Source organism: Natrix helvetica, assembly GCF_964273705.1.
Source record: "Natrix helvetica genome assembly, chromosome: 2".
Taxonomy (NCBI): Eukaryota; Metazoa; Chordata; class Lepidosauria; order Squamata; family Natricidae; genus Natrix; species Natrix helvetica.
This window is the reverse complement of record NC_138552.1, coordinates 113,023,149-113,045,713: the sequence shown is the minus strand read 5'-3', so window position 1 is coordinate 113,045,713 and position 22,565 is coordinate 113,023,149. Positions and strand designations below refer to the sequence as shown.

The following is a 22,565-nucleotide window of genomic DNA, read 5'->3' as shown; positions in this document are numbered from 1 at the left end:
GGTTACAAATAGAATAAGAGACATGGAGTTCCAGTTAGAATTTAACAGGATATCTCTCCACAGCAAAAATAAGATTAAATGGGATGTTTGGGAACCAGCAAGGTATCTGGAAGACCTGATTTTTCCTAAAAACAGAATAGCATTTTTTAGAGCCAGACCTAATATCCTCCCCTTAGCTCCCCTATGAGCTGAGCGATTGTATACATGTGGCAACGGGGAAATTGAAGAAATCTCACATGTCCTATTGCATTGCAAGTTCTACAGGGACATCGGATCAACATATATCCTCCCTCTATGGGAGAGATTTCTAGAGAGATAAGATAATTTCTATGTGCACCATCTCCTTCAGGATTCAAATCCAGCTACCATTCTTGCAGTAGCAAAATTTTGTGCTGCTGCAATGATAATAAGGAAAAAATGGGGACTAATTGTTATTTTCCAATAATTTTTAGAGAACATATTAATTTTAATATTTAATTCTTGTGCTGGTCTGTAATTGTAATAAAGATTGATTCTGATTCTGTCAAAGTCTGAATTTTGATCACGTGACTTTGGGCATATTGCAATGGTCATAAGTGTGAAAAATGATTTCAGTGATGCTGTAACTTCAAACGATCACTAAATGAACTGTTGAAAGTCAAGAACTACTTGTATACAATTACTATACAGCTTGAAAGGAACACAGAATAGTGATGAGATGAGACAGAGAACTGGGAAAACAATTAACAATGGAGTGGCAGGTTTAATCACCATGTGCTACTGACCAATTTATAGACAGATAGGAATTTAAACAAAGTCTATTCATTTGTCACTATTTTCTCATATTATGTGCTTGATGTCTGTAGTGATCATGTGTCCTTATTATAAAGGGCAGTCCTTTATTTCAGAAAGCAGTTCTTTAGATTATTAATTTTAAAAAAACACAATTTGTCATTTACGGTAACTTTCAATCTACAAACAGTATCACTTAACAGTCTTTCACATTCATGAAAAAATATGGAAATTGAATGTCTTTTTTAAAAGAAGTGTACATATACTGTTTGATTTTTGATATTTTTCTTAGAATATACATTTTTTAAAACTTTTCCTTTGTTTTTCCTCTTTAAATTTTAAAGCAAAGTTATAACCATAGAATTAAATATTGTTATCCTTATGAAACCCTTTTAAATTTATCCCTTTTTCTGGTTTGTCCTTTAGTTTTTCGAAGAAAATGTGGTTCCTGTTGATATGCTTCAAAATGAGGTTAAAAAGAAGTTTACAAGGAGTAGGATAGTAGGATCCGTCCGTGTATTAGTCAAAATTCAGGCCTAATACTTTTCTATAAATGTAAAACTCATTAGAAAATGAAATGAAAAGCTGCTGCTAAGATGGAAGAAAGGAACAACCAACCCAACCCTACTTTCAAGCATCTAAACTATGATTTGGACCTCGGTTATTTCTTAACTTTTAATGTCAGTAAGATTCATAAAGATAGTTTAAACTTTTATGTTTTCAGACAAGAAAGTTTATATTTTGTACTGAGTAAAGATTTGTGATCTAGCTGCTATATATGGAAAAGGCTGAGGAAATATATTTGTAGTAAAAAATAAAAGGAAAAAGGAATGCAAAACTTTCTCTATAATACAGCAAAGAAAATACCATTGCCTTTTACTGGTAATATTGTCCTTTATTAAAATATGAATCACCTGTTCAACAGCAACTCTGTTAAACATCACTCTAGCACTAGTGGAGAGAAATACCATGAAAGGACAGTGTTCCATAAAGTGAATCATGCTGCTGAGTACATCAGTTTTATTTTTAACAGTCCATGTCACATGGATCCATTTCAGTTATTTTATTTCCTGCCTCCTCAGATTTCTTTGTGCAGTGTTTTGCTCCAAGCATTCTCCGGCCATTTCAGCTGAACTGGATAAATCCAAGAGAACTTTATGTACATGAAAAGAGATTGTACATTTAACGGTAAGGCTTTAAAAAAAAACCTTTCTAACAGAAGCTGAAAGATAAACGTTATATTGTTATGTCAAAATCACCATCAAAAAGAATAACTTGCAGTTAATTTGCAAATTGTTTTGTCCAAATATTTAGACTATTTTGAAGCTTGAAGGCTTGATTAAAGTTGGGACTGCAGGTTTACATTCTGTACTTCCACTAGAAAATAAGAAATATATATCAAGTTGATTAACTGAAGAGAGAGATTAAGCATTAACCTATTTGAGCTAACTGCTTCAGATACTTACCTCCCTAAATCCCATCAGCACTTGCACAGTTTATGTATAAGTTTACATGTAGTCTTAAAGTTTATTTATTTTGGTTACTTCTTTTTTCTGTCTTGTATTTATTCTACTTCCGCCAAGAGATGATTGTCAGCATAAGGTATGATCTCATCTTTAGAATCTGTTTTCAGTGCCAGAGCTCCCTCCCTTAGGATATTAAATCAAAAGAAGGCCAGGACTGCTCTTATTTCTCTTCTGATCAGCTTAGAGGCAGAGTGGACAGAATGATAATGAAATGACATCACACAATTGTTAGCACTGGAATGTCAATGGTTGTGCAGTGTGAAGCCTAACTGTGATTTATATACCACTCCTGTTTTATGACAAATAGCATGGGGAAATTGTATTTTATTTTTCAGGAATTTGCCAGCACTCATCCAAAATCAAATTTCTGCGAGGAAGTGGGTTGGGGACATTTAAAAAAAGAGCTTTTATACTTGCATCTAGACCTCAACCTGTCTATCTTTGAATCAAATAATAACAAGGAATCTTAGTAAATGAAAAAAAACACCCTTTGTACTAAGTAATAATGATGATTTATAATAAATGAAGGGGGTGCAATGGCTCAGTGGTTAAAGACGTTGAGCTTGTCAGCTGGAAAGCTGACAGCCTGGTTTTGAGACCCAAGCACTGTGTAATGGCTTTATCTCTTATTACTTGCCCATCTAGCAGTTCAAAAGCATGCAAATGTGAGTAGATAAATAAGTACCATTTCGATGGGAAGGTAACAATCACTTAAGAATGAGTCAGCAGTGTGCTGCAGATGCCAAAAAGGCCAATTGAGTCTTAGGCTGCATCAACAGGGGGACAGCATGAAGATCACTTAAAGTTATAGTACCATATTATATTGCATTGGTAACAGCAAATTTGCAATACTGTGTCCAGTTTTGGTCATCATGATACAAAAAAAAACATTGAGACTCCAGAAAGAGTTCAGAGAAGAGCAATGAAGATGATCTGGAGGCTAAACGGTTGCAGGAACTAGGTATGTTTACCTTAATGTAGACAAGGAACAGGAGTGACATGATATCAGTCTTCCAATACTTGACAGGCTGTGACAGAAAAGAGGAGGTTGGCCTATTTTCCAAAGTTTCTGAGGACAGGACAAGAAGTAACAGATGGAAGATTATTAAGGAGAAATCAAGCGTTGAACTAAGAAGACATTTCCTGATGATGAGAACAGTTAATCACTGGAATACTTTGCCTCCAGAAGTTGAGTAATCATCACTGGAGGTTTTCAAGAAGAGATTGGACAACCATTTGTCTATAATGATTTAGGGTCTCCTGCTTTGAGAAAGGACTCGGATAAGGAGACCTCCAAGAATCTTTCCAACTCTGATATTCTGTTATAGGAAGGAAGGCTAGCAGAACTTTATGCAGACAGATGTCTGATCAGCTGAGAGTCAAAAGGAATGCATTAGGTCATTTTTAAAAATGTTTTTAATCCCACCTTTATTATTTTTATAAATAATGCAGTGAAGAACATATTCATTCTCCTTCCTCTGATTCCCCCACAATAACAACCCTGAGAGATGAGTTGGGCTGAGAGATCGAATGGTCCAAAGTCACCCAGCTAGCTTTCATACCTAAGGCAGGACTAGAATTGAGACTTCTGGATTCTTGCCTAAAACCTTAACCACTAGACCAAACTGGCTCTCTCTATATAGACATTTATCTACGAATGGGTGGACACCCACACAATACACCCACACCTGTATACTTGTTTGTGTCTCTGTCTATACGGGTATTCCTCATTTAGTGACAGCCTTGATTAGTGATAATTTGCAGTTACGGTGGTGATGAAAAACGAACTATATGACCAGTCCTTGCATTTAAATCTTTGTAGGTCTGCAAAGCAAAGAAAAGCTAAAGTAAGATCATAAGCACAGTTACAGTTTCACTTAGCAGCTACTTTACATAAGGACTATTTTCTACTTCCAGCTGTGGTCACTAAGCAAGGACCATCTGTATTTGATATCTCTGTTGGAGTAGATATCATTGGTATCTCTGATGTACAGTATTGAGGATAGCTATAGCTGAACTGGAACCTGACCTAAGATCTCAGTTGAGGAAGCAAGTTATTATTATGAAAACAAAGTTAACAAAAGTTAACAAAAGGGAAATTCATTTTCTGTAATCATAAAGGACCCCATGTCTTTTATTCTCATTCTCTCTCTCTCTCTCTCTCTCTCTCTCTCTCTCTCTCTCTCTCTCTCACTCACTCACTCACTCACACACACACAGACACACACACACACACACACACACACACACACACACACACTATTAACACATTTCAAGATCCTGGGAGAGAATGCTAATTTTAAATGACTGCAAAGGACAGCTAATGTTTTTTTTTCTAATGATGGTAATACTTCATTGATTAATTTTTTCTCACCAGAAATATGTAGCAGATAGAGTTTCTGTCTTTGTTTGATTAGAATAGTAGAGACAAACTTCTTCAAATTGTATATATTGTCCATGCTTTCCAATGCCATTGTTCATGCTGATTTCATTAGAACAGAGCTTGCCAAAAATAATAATAATAATGATAATAGTATAATAATAATAGCCTTTATTGTCATTGTACCACATGTATACAATAAAATTGGTTTAGCCTCTACTGGTGCAATCCATAACCAAAAATACAGGACAATACAGTTCCCAATTTATACAAGTAATTGGGAAAGAAAAAACTAGTCATACATTTCCATATGTACGTGGAGTGATTTGTGATTGTGTTTAGGAGTCTGACAGCCCATGGGTAGAAGCTGTTTTCAAACCTGTTTGTCTGGCTGGCTGTACTTCAATGTCTTCTGCCCAATGGTAAAAATGACAATTTTCTCTCAGTTTTCTATCATCATAGAAGTTAGGGGAGAAAAAGTACCGCAGGAAGCAGGTTCAAAGGAAGAGTTCTGAAAAGTAACTACCAGCTTCAGGATGATCTTGTCTCCTTATGACCATTTTGAACATGTTCCTGTTTTCTTTGCAATATAGGAGTGCCACCATCTGGGATTTTTTAAAAACTTCCTACTCTAGCCTACAACCCTAGTGTAATTTGGACATCCAAGTACTTACCAGGCCCATCTTTTTCTTCCTTCTCACCCCTGACAAAGTCAAGCAGACACTGAAGATTATATCTTCAGATCAGGAGAAAAGAGCAAGTATTTCATCTCTGGTTTGCTGTCTGTCCCTCAGTGTTTCTTATGGTCAAAAGAATAAAAGTACAAAGAGTCAATGTTTTTGAGTTGCATCTTCAATGCTATATTTATTTTAAAAGGTAAACTGATGTGATATATAGCATTTCTGTACTTGGTATTTACAGCATTATTCATATATTGCTGTAGTAATATAAAGCCTGTCTTTGATAATGATATATTGCCGCAACAATGGCTAGAGTATGTTATAAATCACTAGTACAGTACTTGTCATATTTCAAATATAGAAGCATTTTACATTACTGCAACTAAGTTTATTAGCAGTAATTCAGTTATATGGCTTGTACAAATAAACCTTCTGTGAAGAGCATTAAAGATAATAATATTCAATAAACTACAAAAACTTGTATGTGTTAATCACAATTACAAGAATCTCTCTGCCTTTTTCTTTTCGGAAAACTTACCATGTATCTACATACTGAAATGTATACATCTGTTTCCAGGGATTTTTAACCTTTCATGTTTACTTCTCCTCCTTTACAAAGTTATCTTGTGTAGCTGCAAGGGGGAGGAATAAACCTGCTGCTAGATTTGTGATATCTACTGGTAGAATAAGAGGGTCTTTGATAAATTTTGCACTTAGGGCAATTTTAAAAATCATCATCATCATCGTCATCATCATCATCATCATCATCATCATTATTATGTTAATCTTTGGTGAGATTCACAGCCTTTGGGGCTGGTTGGTAGCTCAACAGCTTGAGTCCTAACCAAGGACCTAGGAACTGTTAAGGCAGTGGTTCTCAAATAGTGGGGCGCGCCCCCCAGGGGGGGCGCAAGGCTCCGTAAAGGGGGGCGCGAAGGCTCCCTTTCCATCTGGGTGCAACGGCGGCGGCAACAGCGCAGCGGCGGCGGCGGACTGGAGTTTCCCGCCAAGGTTGCCTGTCCGACCAGCCCCCGCTGGCTCCTGGCTGAGGGAGGAGCTGCCGCTCCGCCTTCTCCGAGCGGGATCCACACGCCCTGCAACTGGCCGTGAGGGGAAGGTTTTGGCCAAAAAACGGGCCATTTTTGCCCATTTGTTGCCAGTAGAATGCTTTTGGGGGTGGGGAAGATGAAAAATGGGGTGCACAGATGCCCCAGGAGGCACAAAAAATGGGCCCCTTTTCAACCCCCCCCACCTTCAGAAGATGATAGAGAAAGAGAGAGCTAGTGAGAGGGAGGGAGGGAGAAGTGAGACAGAAAGAGATAGACAGAGAGAGAGAGAGAGACACACACACAGAGAGACAGAGAGAGACAGAAGGAGAAAGAGGGACAGAAAGAGAGAGAGAGGAGAGAGAGACCGAGAAAGACAGAGAGACAGAGAAAGACAGAGAGAGAGAAGAGAGAGACAGAAAGAGAGAGTGAGACACAGAGAGACAGAAAGAGACAGAGAGAGAGGAGACAAAGAGAGAGAGACAGAAAGAGACAGAGAGAGTGAGAGAGAGACAGAGAAAGACAGAGAGAGAGAGAAAGAGAGAGGGAGACAGAAAGACAGACAGAAATAGAAGGAGAGACAGAAAGAGAAAGGCAGAGAGAGAGAGAGAGAGGGAGAGAGACGAGGGAGAGAGAGAGACAGAGGGAGAGACCACTTGGACTGTCTTCGCATCTGGGATGCATGGGTCTTTCCCATTGAGACGAGCAGGTGTTGTTTCTAGAAATCACTGCATGCAGGAAATATATGTGTGTGTTTGTGTGTGTATGTTACGGTGAAAGACCGAAATTGGTGAATGTCGACATTCACCGGTGAATGTCGACATTCACCAATCTCGCTTGGTGAATGTCCGAAATATTTGCTAAATGCCCTTATTTCTGACTTACATCGGTGAATGTCGACATTCACCAAGTACGTTTCCCCCTCTCTTTGGGGAGGAGGAGAGCCAGAGGGTCGCCTCTCTTTGGGGAGGAAAGTACGTTTCCCCCTCTCTTTGGGGAGGAGGAGAGCCAGAGGATCGCCTCTCTTTGGGGAGGAAAGTACGTTTCCCCCTCTCTTTGGGGAGGAGGAGAGCCAGAGGATCGCCTCTCTTTGGGGAGGAAAGTACGTTTCCCCCTCTCTTTGGGGAGGAGGAGAGCCAGAGGATCGCCTCAAAGGATGCCCCAAAGAGAGGCAAAACGTACTTTCCTCCCCAAAGAGAGGCGATCCTCTGGCTCTCCTCCTCCCCAAAGAGAGGCGATCCTCTGGCTCTCCTCCTCCCCAAAGAGAGGGGGAAACGTACTTTCCTCCCCAAAGAGAGGCGATCCTCTGGCTCTCCTCCTCCCCAAAGAGAGGGGGAAACGTACTTTCCTCCCCAAAGAGAGGCGATCCTCTGGCTCTCCTCCTCCCCAAAGAGAGGGGGAAACGTACTTTCCTCCCCAAAGAGAGGCGATCCTCTGGCTCTCCTCCTCCCCAAAGAGAGGGGAAAACGTACTTGGTGAATGTCGACATTCACCGGTGTAAGTCAGAAATAAGGGCATTTAGCAAATATTTCGGACATTCACCAAGCGAGATTGGTGAATGTCGACATTCACCGGTGAATGTCAACATTCACCAGATTTCGGACTTTCACCGTAACATGTATACATGCACATACAAGTGTCATTTCTTCAGTGTTATCACAGAAGTGAGTACACCCCTTAACATTTTGTAAATATTTAAGTATACTTAAATATTTACAAAATGTTAAGGGGTGTACTCACTTCTGTGATACTCTATATATAAATATATGTATATATATGTTCTAGCTGTGCTCCTTTAAATCTTTTCTGCTACAGTTAATAAAGCTATTCTTTGTTGTAAATTGATCCACATTTTTCTTTTTTTATTCTCTTATACGTTAATAAGGATACAGTGTTATGCAGAGGTGTACTTATAACAATTTTATAGACAAATGATACTATTTACAGTCACGCGGGGGGGCGCGAAATGTTTTCTTCTTCCTAGGGGGGGCATGACAGAAAATAATTGAGAAGCACTGTGTTAAGGTAACGTCGGAGGATATAAGTTGTTCCAAGTAGGGTGGTTTTTTGTAGAGTCAGAATGTTCAAGTCAGGTAAATTTAGAATTTTCAAATAGCGAGGTAACTCTTTAGGTATTGCTCCAAGGGCTCCAATTACAATTGGGACAATACATTTCTTTTTCCACAGTCGCTCAACCTCAATTTGCATGTCCTGGTATTTTGTGATTTTTTCTTGCTGTTTATCTTCAATTCGTGCATCACCTGGTATTGCAATGTCAATGAACCATACTTTTTTCTTTTCAATTATTGTTATGTCAGGTCTGTTGTAGGCCAAGTGCCTGTCAGTCTGGATTCTGAAGTCCCACAAGATCTTGCCTTTCTCGTTCTCTAAAACCTTCTCAACCTGATGGTCCCAGTGGTTTTTGCTGTACTCAAATCTAAACTTTTGGCACAATTTCCAGTGAATAATCTTAGCAACGCAGTCATGGCGTTGTAGGTTGTCAGTTTATGAAATTTTGCTACACCCGCTGATCAAGTGGTCGACTGTCTCATCTTTCTCATTACAGAGGCGACATTTGCTGTTGGTGGTAACATGTAGAATTTTTGCCTTCATACAGTTTGTGGCTAAGGCTTGTTCTTGAGCTGCCAAAATAAAGCCTTCTGTTTCTTTTTTCAGTACTCCTGATTTTAACCAGTTCCAAGTTAGTTTTTGGTCAGCTTTGCCTTCAATACTTTTCAAGTGAGGGAGGAGGAGCCAATGTCACGACAAGACGATGTGCGATCTCAATGCTCTGAGATTGCCGTTGATACTTTTGCCACTGGGTGGTCCAAACGGACCTAAACCATCCCGCAGAGACGGTGAACAGGAAGAATACATCTTGCTATTTTCCAGGGCGCTGCTCTGGAGAGTCCAAGCAAGGGTTAAATACAGCCAATCTGCCCAGAACTGAATTGAAACTTTAAGCCACGCCTCTGGTGCTGATTATCTCCAGTTTTTTTCAATTCAGGTAGCCCAGTGGACGCGCTTAGAGTTTCTCTCCAATTCTGAGATTACTTGGACTCTCAAGAGTAATTTAAAATAAGAAAAATAGAAAATATGGAAAGTAATCACGCAGAGCAGGCTGGTGAGTCAAAAATATTGTTTTTAATTGGTGTTCTCACCCTTGGCTCTCCAGGGCTTCGCTCAGGCTCCTCGAGGCCACAGGCAGCTGTTGAGGAAAGCGCGTGGGTCGGAGTGCCGACGCCAGAGCTGTTGGGGCACCCCTACTGGGGGCCATTTCCCGCTGGGAGCCCGCTGTTGCCGTTTGTGCTTCTTGCAAGTCAGATTGTGGCGCGGGCTTCCAGGGCAGCCATTTTGGCCATTAGGGCTTTAAAATTTGGCGCGCAAAGCAGCGGTGAGTTCTGGCCGCCATTTTGGATTGCGCAACTTTCGGTTTCGTCGAGTAAAAAGTTTGCCGCAGCTGCCTGAAGCCTGACTCTTTGCAGGAGCCGCTTGGATTCAGACTTGACCGGTGTGACCGGCGACCTGGGCCCCAATCCAATCATTTAATAGTGGCATGGGATTGTGGCCTGATGCGTCGCCCCCTTGGATCTCCTGCAGGCTCTGGGAGCGAATTCTGATCACGCGAAAAGCTCCAGTAATTGAATCAGGCCTTGCAGTTCTTGTCTCCTCAGGAGCATCGTGCTGCGGTGGGCTTTGTGGAGGTGGTGAGTGGTGGTCTTCCCATCCCCTACTATCCTGTCCAGAGATTATTACCATGGCAGATCAGGCCCCTGAAACTTCTGAAGGTGTCTCTTCCAGAGCCCCTCTAAGACAGGCCAGGAAAGCTGCCAGAGAGGCCATTAGAGGGAGTAAACCTTACTCCAGACATGGTCCCAAACAGGGCTCAGGTCTAGACAGAGATGCCTTAAGACGCCAGAAAGCCTTAGAGAAGCAGTTCTCCAAGGCCCAACAGCAGGCCCATTCTTCCCTTTCGGTGTCTCCTGGGGAGCCCTCCAGGGAACTTCCTCCAGCCCAGGGAGGGCCCATTTCTGATAGTGAGGAGGAAGGCCAGGAATTCTCCCCCACGGCTTCATTTGCCATGGCAGCTTCTCCAGGCCCCTCCATGGCTGACCAGGCTGATCTCTTTGCCTGTCCCTCAGATATGGAAGAGGGACCAGCTCCAATGGGACCCTTGGCCCCTCAGCAGCCGATCCCCGGGTCTGCTCAAGGGGTTCGCCCCATTGAGGACCAGGGGCCTAACCTATCTAGTGAAATGCAGGATATTATTAACAGGGCCATTTCCCAGGGCATTGAGGCAGGCATGCAACGGAGGGGCAAGCGCACTCGCAAGACCCACCATTTGCAGCCCCAGGAGGTTTCCAGAGAGATGACTCCTAGTCTTCCACCCTCTTTCCCTGCATTCTTCGGTGGCTACCGATGATTCGGACTGGGAGGAGGAGGAGGATATCCTTCCTAGGCAGGAGGCTGAATTCTCTGGGGATGAGACAGGCCCATCCAAGAAACCGGCTTTTTCAGGCCTATTTAAATTGGACAACTTTAAAACCATTTTAGACAAGGCTAAGATCTCAACACGTCTGAGGTGAACTCCCCCAGCCCAAGAGACCGTAGACCCTGATGACCTATCTGGGGACCTTTTTGAGGAACCTATTTTGGTCCAGGAAATTGTTCCCGTGCCCAAGATGTTCCTCAACTTAGTTCAGAGGCAGTGGGCGCAGCCGGCCACCATGGCTACCCCCAGCAGCAATGACAAAAAGCTGTACACGGTGGATGCCAGCCTGGAGGATCTGCTCAAGCTACCTCCAATTGATCCCCCTGTAGCGGCTCTCACTTCCTCCTCTGTGCTCCCTCCTGACCTGTTGGAGGGGCTCAAGGCTGAGGATAAAAGAACCGAGACTGCTTGCCACAAGACTCACCAGGCAGCAGCGTGGGGTATTAAGTCATCCGCTTCTGCTTCCTTCTTCTCCAGGGCAGCTCTCCTGTGGCTGAGACAGCTGTTGAGGAAGATACCTGCCAAGGACGTTAAAGTGAGGCAGGATATCAATAAGATCATGGCAGCCACAGAGTACACTGCTGATGCCACCCTGAGTGCTGCAAAATTTGCCTCACGCGCCCTGGCGTCTAATGTTACTTCTAGGCGTCTTCTGTGGCTTAGACATTGGAACGTGGACATGCGCTCCAGATGGAAGCTTGTAACTGCCCCCTTTAAAGGAGACAAGCTGTTTGGGGAGGTCCTTGACCCTGTCCTTGTGGAAAACAAGGACAAAAAGAAGATGATGCCATCAGTCGCTAAAAAGTCTGATCGTAAGGGTTCCAGCTCCTACAGGAGGCAGCCCTTTCGGAGCAATGAGCCCTCCACTAGCTCCACTCCCTTTCATTGGGCGTATCCCCAGCAGGGCGAGCGGTCCCAGGACCGTCAGTCCTTTCGCGACAGAGGTAGCCAGCAGTATTACTCCAAGCGGCCATTCCGGGGGGGCTCCGACTCACGGCCTTTTAGGAGATATAAGTGACCATCAAGGGTCAGCTCCCATAGGAGGGCATCTACAGTTGTTTCATGCCAAATGGGAGCATACCACGTCGGACCAGTGGGTTCTTCAAACGGTCCGCATGGGTCTTACTCTGGAATTCTGGTCCCTCCCCCCCGCCACTTCATCAGGTGTCCAGTTCCCTCGGGCATAATCAAAAGATCCCTCATGGAACAAGAGATAAGGCACCTCAGGGAAATCAGGGCCATAGAACCTGTTCCAGCAGGCCAGGAGGGAACAGGATTTTACTCCATCCTATTTCCGGTTCCCAAAAACTCCGGAGGGTGGAGGGGGATATTAGATCTAAAAAAGTGCAATTACCACGTGACCTATTGCAGGTTCAAAATGCAGTCCCTCCAGTCCATCTTGGGGTGCATCAGACCAGGCGATATACTAACATCCATAGACCTCAAGGAGGCCTACCTCCACGTCCCTATCCGCAAAGCCCACCGCAAGTTCCTGAGGTTCACGTACGCAGGCCGCCACTACCAGTATCGGGCCTTGCCGTTCGGTCTGTCATCGGCACCCAGGACATTTACCAAGGTCCTCGCAGCCGTGGCGGCCTTCCTCAGGTCACATCCGATCAGACGCACTGCTATCTGGACGATGTTCTCATTCTGTCATCGTCGCATCAACAAGCAGCCAGAGACCTGGAGCACACCATTCAGGTGCTCCAAGACCACAGATTCTCCATCAACCTGGAGAAAAGTCATCTTGTTCCAACAACCAGGCTACAACATCTAGGGGCCATCATAGACACCGTCTCGTGCACAGTATCCCTATCCCCGGAAAGGGTCGCCCAGGTGCAGCAGTCACGCCTGGTCAAAGTGGTCCAGCTCTCACAGCTCCTAGGCAAGATGATTTCGTGCCTGTCCATCGTGCCTTGGGCAAGACTTCACTCCCGCCCGCTTCAGTGGCTCCTGCTTCCATACCAAAGGGCCAACGAAAGCAGCTCAACAAGGCTGATTCCAGTCTCAGTAGAGGTACGTCGCTCCCTCAAGTGGTGGTTGTCTCCGGCCCTGTCAAAGGGTCTCCATTCAGGGAGCCAGTCCGTCTCACCATTACGACGGATGCCAGCCTGTTCGGCTGGGGGGCCCATTGCCACAATCAGCTTGCGCAGGGCAGATGGTCCCCCTCTGAGGCCACTCACAGCATCAACTGGCTGGAGCTGAGGGCGGTCAGGTTGGCACTTAGACGGTTCCAGAGCACCATACAAGGACAGCACGTGCGCATTTTGACAGACAATGTAGCCACCAAAGCACACATCAATCGCCAGGGAGGCACGCGTTCCAGATCCCTGATGAAGGAGGCGGAGCTCCTGGGTCGATGGGCGGAGAGACACCTTCTCTCTCTTCAGGCAGAACACATCTCGGGCACGAGCAACACCCAGGCGGACTGGCTGAGCAGGTCCACGGTCGACCACTCGGAGTGGCGTCTACACCCGCTACTGTTCTAGCAGCTGTCCCAGAGGTTCGCCCTTCCGTTGGTGGACCTGTTCGCCACCGCGGCCACCGCACACCTCCCACGGTTTTTTACAAGGTTCCACGACCCGAGGGCCGAAGGAGTCAATGCGTTGCACAGCCCGTGGCCGAAAGGACTGCTCTACGCCTTCCCCCCGCTGCCTCTTCTTCCCAGAGTCATCAGGAAGATCCTGTCAGAGGAGGTGGAGGTTCTGCTGGTGGCACCGTTCTGGCCCAGGAGAACCTGGTTTGCGGATCTGGTGAGTCTCTCGGTCGCACCACCATGGCGGATCCCTCCACAGGAGATCTCTCTCAGCCAAGGGGTTCTTCAACATCCAGAGCCCCAGTGGCTGCAACTGGCCGTCTGGCACTTGAGAGGGATCTCCTCAGCAGAGGCAGTTTGTCGGACAAGGTGATTGGCACCATTCAAGCGTCCAGACGGCCGTCTACGATGCATATCTACGATGCCACCTGGAATACCTTCGCCAGATGATGCACTGCTCGTGGTACGTCTGCATCTTCCGCTACAGTTCCTGTCATCCTGGACTTCCTACAGGAAGGTTTGGACAAAGGTCTGGCACCTAACACTCTGAGGCGTCAGGTGGCAGCTCTGTCAACCATCCTTTCAGTTGAGGGTTGCTCCTCACTTGGCCGGAATCCTACTATCCGCAGTTTTCTCAGGGGGGCGACCAACCTGAGACCTCCAGTGGTTCACAGATATCCGTCTTGGGACCTCAACGTTGTGCTGAGGGCTCTCCTCGGTCCTCCGTTTGAACCACTTAAAACTGACAGTCTCAAACATCTCACATTCAAGACAGTCTTTCTGGTCGCTATCACTTCAGCTAGACGCATATCGGAGCTGGCTGCCTTGTCAGTCAGTGAGGACTTATGCCTCATTCGGCAGGACAGAGTGATCCTCAGGTTGGACCCGTCCTTCATTCTGAAGATCAATTCCTGGTTCCATTGGGCACAGGAGGTGGTCCTTCCGGATTTTTGCCCGCACCCTCATCACCTGAGGGGGAAACGCTGGCACATGCTGGATGTGCGCAGGACTATTCGCAGATATATCAAATGCACGGCCAGATTTCGGAGATCCGAATCTCTTTTCATATCCTTTCAGCCGGCCTCCCAAGGCAAGAAGGTGTCTTCGTCTACCATCGGCGGATGGCTGCAAGCATGTATTGCCCTTGCTCACATCTTACAGTCCGTTCCTGTACCTCGCAATATCACGGCACATTCGACTAGAAGCGCCGCCACCACAGCTGCCTGGGCTACCCAGGCACCGATTGAAGAGATTTGCAAGGCGGCCACCTGGACTTCACTGTCCCCTTTTGTCCGAAATTACAAGCTGGACAGTTTTGCATCAGCGGATGGGGCTTTGGAGAGGCAGGTCCTTCAGGGCATCCACACCAGCGGAGAGACCCTGATGGCTGAGCCTTCCCGCCCTAGTGACAGTTAGCTTGGGCATGTCCCTTGCTTGGACTCTCCAGAGCAGCGCCCTGGAAAATGACCATTGTCTTACCTGAAGGGTCATTTTCAGGGCGCTGCGATGGAGAGTCCACCCCACCCTGGGGTCTTTTTTCCTCTGGTGATTGTGTGAAGTTCCAGTTGTCTTGTTGTTCTTTGTTTTTGGACTATTTTCTGACTTGTTACATGTTAGACTTCCAGTTGGATTCTCACCGCGCAACAGTTCTACGTCTTCATTGAAAAAATCTGAAGATAATCAGCACCAGAGGCATGGCTTAAAGTTTCAATTCAGTTCTGGGCAGATTGGCTGTATTTAACCCTTGCTTGGACTCTCCATCGCAGCGCCCTGAAAACGACCCTTCAGATAAGACAATGGTCAATCTCAGGGACATCGCAAAGTCCCTGATCGATTCAACAGAAGTTCTTCAAGCCGGCAGCAAAAAATCCAGCCATTAGGCTGATGAAGTCGGGGCGGTTCCAAAACGGAAGGATACGGAAAGAGAAAGTGTTTCTAGCTGGTGAGGAATTTTTACCGTTTCAAAAGAGACTGCCTATAAAAAACTTAAAACTAATTTAAATTGGAGAACAGAAGAAATAAGCGATGGAATTAAATTTGGAATGGTTTTGGACAGTGGGTTATTTTACTTTTTAAATGCTATCTTCAATGGATGGAATTTATGCAAGCCTTTTAAAACGAATGGATTAAGTTTTCTTCTTCTATTTTTTTTATTATTCTTTGTAACCTATGGACTAAAATTCTCCTCTTTCATTACTGTGGGTATTCTTCTAACTCATTCAAGAATCAGACTTTTTTTTAAAACTTGAAATACAAAAAAGATACAAAAAGAAACAAAGTAGATTGCAACAATAACACTGCTACTTGGAAGCTGGTGGTTTGTGTATTGGAAACGAAACACTCTTACTTTTCTCACTGATTATCCTGGCTTGGCACTCCAAGGTCTCACTGCTTGTTTATAGAGAGTGATAAGAAGAAAAGCATACAGATGTTCCTTTGAAGTGTATCTTTAACCAGAGAAAGGTGAAAATAAAATGTTATTGTGAATCTATGCTTAATCTTGTTAAAACTTTCCAAGCTAGAGCAGCAGTGTTTGTTAGCTGGAGATAATGGCACAATTTCAACAGCAGAAAGAAATTTTAAGTTTGCAAAAGATATTCTCAGAAATACAGAAATTATCAAACACATATGAGAGGATACAGAAGAAGTTGGAAGACTTAGAGTATCTAACAGTAAAACATGATGAAGAAGTTGGAGATGTTTATCAAATGGAAAAAGTGGTGGTTAACATCCTAAAAATCGAAGAGGAAAATGAATATAAAGAAATAAAATTGCTGATATTTATGGTGATTGGTTTGTCTCTGAAAATGGAAAGTGGAATACTGAAAAAGGAATTAAATGGAGGGGAAATCTACCCCAGATGGCAAGATACAGAAGAAGAAAAAACAAAAGAATTTATGGATTTAAAGAGAGAAATCTTATTAGCAATATCATTGATAACAATGCCGACAATCAAAGATAAGCTGATTAAGGAAACAGAAGAAGGGCATCAAAATTACATGAGAGATTTTATAAGCAAGGAGTTGCTAAGAGGAGTCCATACAAAGTTGATTAAGGAGATGATTAGAGGACTGACACCACAAATGGCAGAAGATATGAGACTGTTTTGCTACTGGAAAGATACAGATTGATAGATGGAAGTGTATAATTTAAAACTAGTTAAACTTAGTGAAATTTAGTGACAATAGATATAGTTAAATAAATATTTGATAATGATACTAATGTATACAATGTGTAGTGTTATGATAAGTAATAATTGGATATGAATATTGAATGGTACCCATGAAAGGAAGATTAGAAATCCTTTTGGATTATATATAAAGGTTAATAAAAAAGAACTAAGTTAGATACAGTTAAGTCTTGATTATTAGGGGGGAAATGTTATGATGCAGGATATAGTTAAATAAAGGAGGGATAATGATAACGTATATACAGGTATGGGTACAACATAAGGAAACTGGATGTAAATTGTAAACAGTGACTTGGAAAGGAGGATTAGAAAACTTTGTTATTAAATATTATGGATGTTTAGCTAGAATAGGATATAAGGATTCAGTGTTATTGGAGGATTTTAGATAGTTATGTATTAAATCTTGGTAAAAATTTTTTGATGAAGGACGTTTAAACAATTGTAGTCAAATGAAAATGGAGTTATGATGATGGTAACATGTATAAATATCTGAGTTAAAATACTTGAGTTAATATGAATTATATTTGTTGATTGTGGAAGAGATGCACGAAAGCCTTTTTGTAACCAACTGATACACTTTCTACAGTATGTAAAGAAGGATGTGTTGTGAAAATTATTAAAGAAATACTTTTCAAGTATTGGCCATGCATAGCTTTGCTTTTCCAATTTTCATTTCGCTTTTCAATTACTTCTTTCTTATATTCAGCTTTTAACTTAGTTGTCTTCAAAAGGCCGCCTTTATTTACTTCACTTTTCTAGATGTAATCATTCAAGCTGTGTCTTTCTTCTTCCACAGTCTGTTTTACTTGCAGGAGTCCTTGACCACCCTCTGCTCTTGGTAGATACAATCGGTCAACATCACTTTTAGGGGGCAAAGCATGATTCATTGTCATGAGCTTCCTTGTTTTTCTGTCCAAATTGTCCAACTCCATCTGGGTCCAGTCAATTATTCCTGCAGAGTATTGGATTACAGGTATAGCCCAGGTATTTATGGCTTATATGATGTTTCCTCCACTCAGTTTGGACTTAAATATTTTGCGAATTCGTCGAATGTATTTGGCTGAGGTTAATTCCTTGACTTTATTATGCATTAAGTCAGAGGCCTCTAAAATCCCCAAGTACTTGTAGCCTTCTTCTGGTTTTACTGCCTTTATAATTTCTTCATTCTCAAGTTGTATTCCTTCATCTTCTAGGACCTTGCCTGACTTGGTTGCCATTATTGCACATTTATCAATTCCAAACTGCATACCAATGTCTTGGCTAAATTCTTTTGTGCTTTCAATTAATAAATTCAGTTCAGCCGAATTGTTTTACCGAACTGCCTCAAATCATCCATGTACACCAAGTGTGAAATTTTCAGTACACCAAGTGTGAAATTTTCAGTCCTTTCTTTTTTTTTTATTAAAAGAGTTTTGTACAAACAGATTTTCCCCCTTTTCACCCCCCGCCATACAATGTAAATCTCATACAAATGCTATACCCCCCCAACCCCCCCGCAAAAATTCACATTCAAATATTATACCAAATACTTTGCCCCCTCCCCTCCCCCCGTCTTAAAGTAAATTACTCGTATTGTAACCCCTCTCCTCCCAACAAACACAATATAAATTTCTCTTAGATTAATAATAACACATTGATCCCATTTTCTAAGCTAATTTAACATCTATAACTCTTAATATAAATTTCTCCTAGAATAACAATGTTTCGTTAATCCCATCTTCTAATTTATTCATACATATATATTGCCCCGCCCTCCACCCTAACCCTCCCCCACCTCCCACACAAACCCACCCCCCTGACTTCCGCTGTATACCACTCTAACAATTCCAAACATCCCATATATTATTTACTCTGATCATCTATCAATCTAAACATTCTTACCTAAAGGCTACATAATAACTCCTAGTCTGGTATTTATTCTGTATATAATCAATCCATTTTGCCCATTCCTGTGTATAATCCTCCTGTTTCTGAGCTTTTAAGAAAGCTGAAATTTTTGCCATTTCGGCGAACCCCGCCACCTTCTGAATCCATTGATCAATTGTCGGTAAAAAATCTTTTTTCCAATGTTGCGCAATCAACAACCTAGCTGCTGTGACCATATACAAGGCCAATTTTGTTTCCCCTTTAGTGAAATTCTTAGCTATACCCAATAAAAACATTTGCGGAGTGAATTGTATTCTTTTCTTAAATACATTCTGCATAACCCACCATATTTTTATCCAAAAAGCTTTAACCTTGTTACAAGTCCACCATACATGAAAAAAGGTAGCATCTAGACACCGGCATCTCCAACATTTTGGTTGAACATTTGGGTACATGCATGATAATTTTTTAGGATCTAAATACCATCTGTAAAACATTTTATAAAAGTTCTCCCTTAAATTCTGTGACTGTGTAAATTTAACATTCTGAACCCATATTTTTTCCCACGCTTCCAACATAACCACTTCACCAAAATTCTGAGCCCATTTAATCATACAATCCTTAACCAATTCACTTTCTGAGTCTCTTTCTAACAGTACATTATATATTCTTTTAACTTGTTTTGGGCCAGTCTCTTTTATCTGCTTAATCAGTTCCACTTCTTTATCCATAAAACCGACCCTGCGATCTTCTTCCCATCTCTTCTGTAGCTGTATGTAATGTAACCAATTTAAAGTAATTCCTTCTTCCAACAGCTGTTCCAAAGTTTTTAACTTCCATTCGTCCCCATCAGCGATAAGCACATCTTTATATAAACAACCCCCGAGTGACTTAATATTCATAATCCCCATGGTGTCTGCAAGATCCAACCAAAGCGGTATTTTATAATCCCAATTGGGCCGGTGCTTCTTCCATATTCTCATCAAGGCACTTCGGAGAACATGGTTGTTAAACATTTTATCCACCCTGTCTTCATAAAAAAGATAGGCATGCCATCCCAGAACAAGATCATGGCCTTCTATATTCAGCAATTCCATTTTTGTTTTCCCAAACCAATCTGCTACATGCGTTAGTACCACAGCTTCATAATACAATCGAAGGTTTGGGAGTCTGAGGCCGCCTCTTTCACGTGTATCTTGCATAATCTTCATCTTTACTCTCGGTTTTTTCTCCTTCCAAACAAATTTATTTAATGTTGTTTGCCAATTTAACAAGGTTTTATCTGATTTAAGCACCGGAGTCATCTGGAATAGAAAGATAAATCTAGGTAGAATGTTCATTTTAATTGCTGAGATCCTTCCAAGCAAAGACAATTGTAACTTTTTCCATGCTTCAAGATCTTTCTGTATCTTTTGCCACAACACTTCATAGTTATTTAAGAAAAGTTTTGTATTTGATTCTGAAATTTGTATTCCTAAATATTTGACTTTAGAAACTATTTCAAAACCTGCTAAACTTACAAGTCTCTTTCTTTGAGTCTCTGTCATGTTTTTAACCATCATTTTCATTTTGTTTTGATTTAGTCTAAACCCAGACACCATGCCAAATTCTACTATGATATTTTTCATCTGGATTATTGATTTCAAAGGATGTGAAAGGGTAACAAGCAGATCATCGGCGAATGCTCTAGTTCTGTATTCCTTTTGCCTGATAGCTATGCCATCTAAGGATTTTGAGTCCCGAATTGCGTTCAACAAGACTTCCAAAGTTAAAATAAATAACAATGGGGATAATGGGCAACCTTGTCTTGTGCCTTTTTGTATCTCGAAAGTTGTTGACAAATTTCCATTAATAATAAGTTGTGCATTTTGTTGCTGATAAATTGCTCCAATCGCCTGCCGCAAACGTGGTCCCATATCCATCTTTTCCAAAGTCTTGGTTAGAAAGTTCCAATTCACTCGATCGAAGGCCTTCTCTGCATCCAAAAAAACCAGCACTGCAGAGATCTGCTTATTCTTATCAAGATAGTCAATTAAGTCTATGAGTTGCCTTACATTCTCCTTCATATGTCTGCCTTCAATAAATCCTGCTTGATCATGATGAATAATCTCTTGAATAACCGGCATCAATCTGTTGGCTAGTACCTTAGCAAATATTTTATAATCTGTGTTCAGAAGAGATATCGGCCCGTAATCCTCTGGTTTCTTAGGGCCCTCTTTATCTTTAGGTATCAATGAAATAAAAGCCGCTTTCCATGAGGAGGGTATTTTACCTCCTTGTTGTATATTACAAAATAGTTGTGTAAGATATTCAATCATTTCCAGTTGTAAAGTTTTATAATACATTGCAGTCAAACCATCAGTCCCTGGAGCCTTAGCTAATTTAAGTTGATTTATAACTAAAGTGATCTCATCAGCAGTTATCAGACGTTCCAGATTTGCCTTTTGAAGCACAGAAATTTTAGCAACCCTTTTTCCTTCCAAAAAATCATTTATTGACTTGTTCTGTATATTATCCTGTACATATAGCTTAGTATAATAGTCCACAAAAGATTTTTTAATCAACTCTTGTTGATATACCGTCTTCCCTCGATACTCAATTTTATCAATAATTCTGTCATTCATATTCCTTCTCAAAGTATAAGCTAACCACCTACCAGGTTTATTAGCGTTAGCAAAGGTGTTATGTTTAGCAAATTGTAAGTTAGTTGCTGTTTGTTCTGCTATAAGCATCTGAAATTGATCTTTCAACAGCTTTAGCGCCATCTGAAGCGCCTGGTCATTCGGGTTTGTTATAAGCAGCTGTTCCTTGCTTTTTATTTCATCTTCCAATTCCATTCTCCTTTTCTGTCTAATTTGTTTATGTTTAAAGTTCATATGTATCAGGACCCCACGCATATAAGCTTTACTTGCATCCCAAACTGTTTCAATGGGAGTACCCTTATTCATGTTAAAACTGAAAAATTCCTTCATGTGTTTTTTAAGTTCATCAACATTTTTTTCGTATCTAAATAAATTTTCATTTACTCTCCAAGACCTTCTTGGCCTCCTCCCTAATTCAATTTGTAACCACACCGGACTATGATCGGTAAGTGTCCTGGTGAAAATCTTGGATTTCTTAGCTTTAGGAAGTAGATCCGGTGTTAACAAAAAGAAATCAATCCTTGAAAAGGATTTATGTCTATCTGAGTAGAAAGAAAAATCCATCTCATTTAGGTGTTGTGTCCTCCAAACATCTTTTAATTTCAAGTCGTCTTGTAAATCAAAAAAAGCCTTTGGTAATTTGGTAGTGAATTTAGTCTTTGTACTCTTATCTATCTTTGGAGAAATCACTCCATTCCAGTCTCCCATTATTAGAATACTCTTAAAGTTCCAGTCTAAAATTTTTAAATGGAGCATCTTATAAAAGCTTTCTTGGCGTTGATTTGGAGAATATATTCCTAGCACCAAAATGGGACCAAAGTCTGTATCAAATTGAATTGCTATATATCTACCAGCATCATCTGCCTCTATAACTTTAGTTGAAAATCTTTTATTTATATATATCACCACACCATTTTTCTTTACCAAATCAGAGGCAGCATAAGATGTTCCCAGTTTTGAATTCACTAAATACTTCTGGTCTTGCAGCCTAATATGAGTCTCTTGAAGGCAAACAACATCATTATTAAATTGCTTCAAATAATAAAATATTTTTTTCCTTTTTTGTGGGGAGTTCATTCCGTTCACGTTCCAAGATAATAGCTTAAGCATCTTTAGATCTGGTCTGGAGCATTGAAAGCATTTGCTGAAGATCTCTCTCCACAAGACTAATCTTCGGCCCTGCTCCTCCCATGGCTCCGGTTTGCTTCTTAACTTCTTTCTTAGCACATTGTGTTTGGGGGTCGACGCGCTTGTGAGATTCTAGCATTTGTCTAGTCGTGGATCTAGTAATACGTTGTTCGACAGGTTTAAGTATCAGCATTTCAGTGAGAGACTTAGACGGTCCTTCTTCCAAGAAGGAACTCAACAGAGATCCAGAGGGGTCCACTCCACCTACAGCACCCTGCACCTCCTTCTCTTTTTGTGTCTGCATTCTT

At 41.9% G+C, this 22,565-nt stretch overlaps 1 protein-coding gene across 4 annotated transcripts in view; it reads left to right on the top strand.

The window, feature by feature from the left end:
* The first annotated feature begins 1,850 nt into the window (after window positions 1-1,850).
* The window catches only part of LOC309387073 (synaptonemal complex central element protein 3-like), a 61,200-nt gene continuing 40,485 nt past the window's right edge, over window positions 1,851-22,565 (top strand). For 3 of the 4 annotated variants that reach the window (XM_081943229.1, XM_081943231.1, XM_081943230.1), the window contains exon 1: window positions 1,851-1,959. The gene's annotated coding sequence lies outside the window, so the exon portion shown is untranslated. The remainder of the gene's footprint in view (window positions 1,960-22,565) is intronic. The other variant, XM_081943233.1, reaches the window with a different exon arrangement.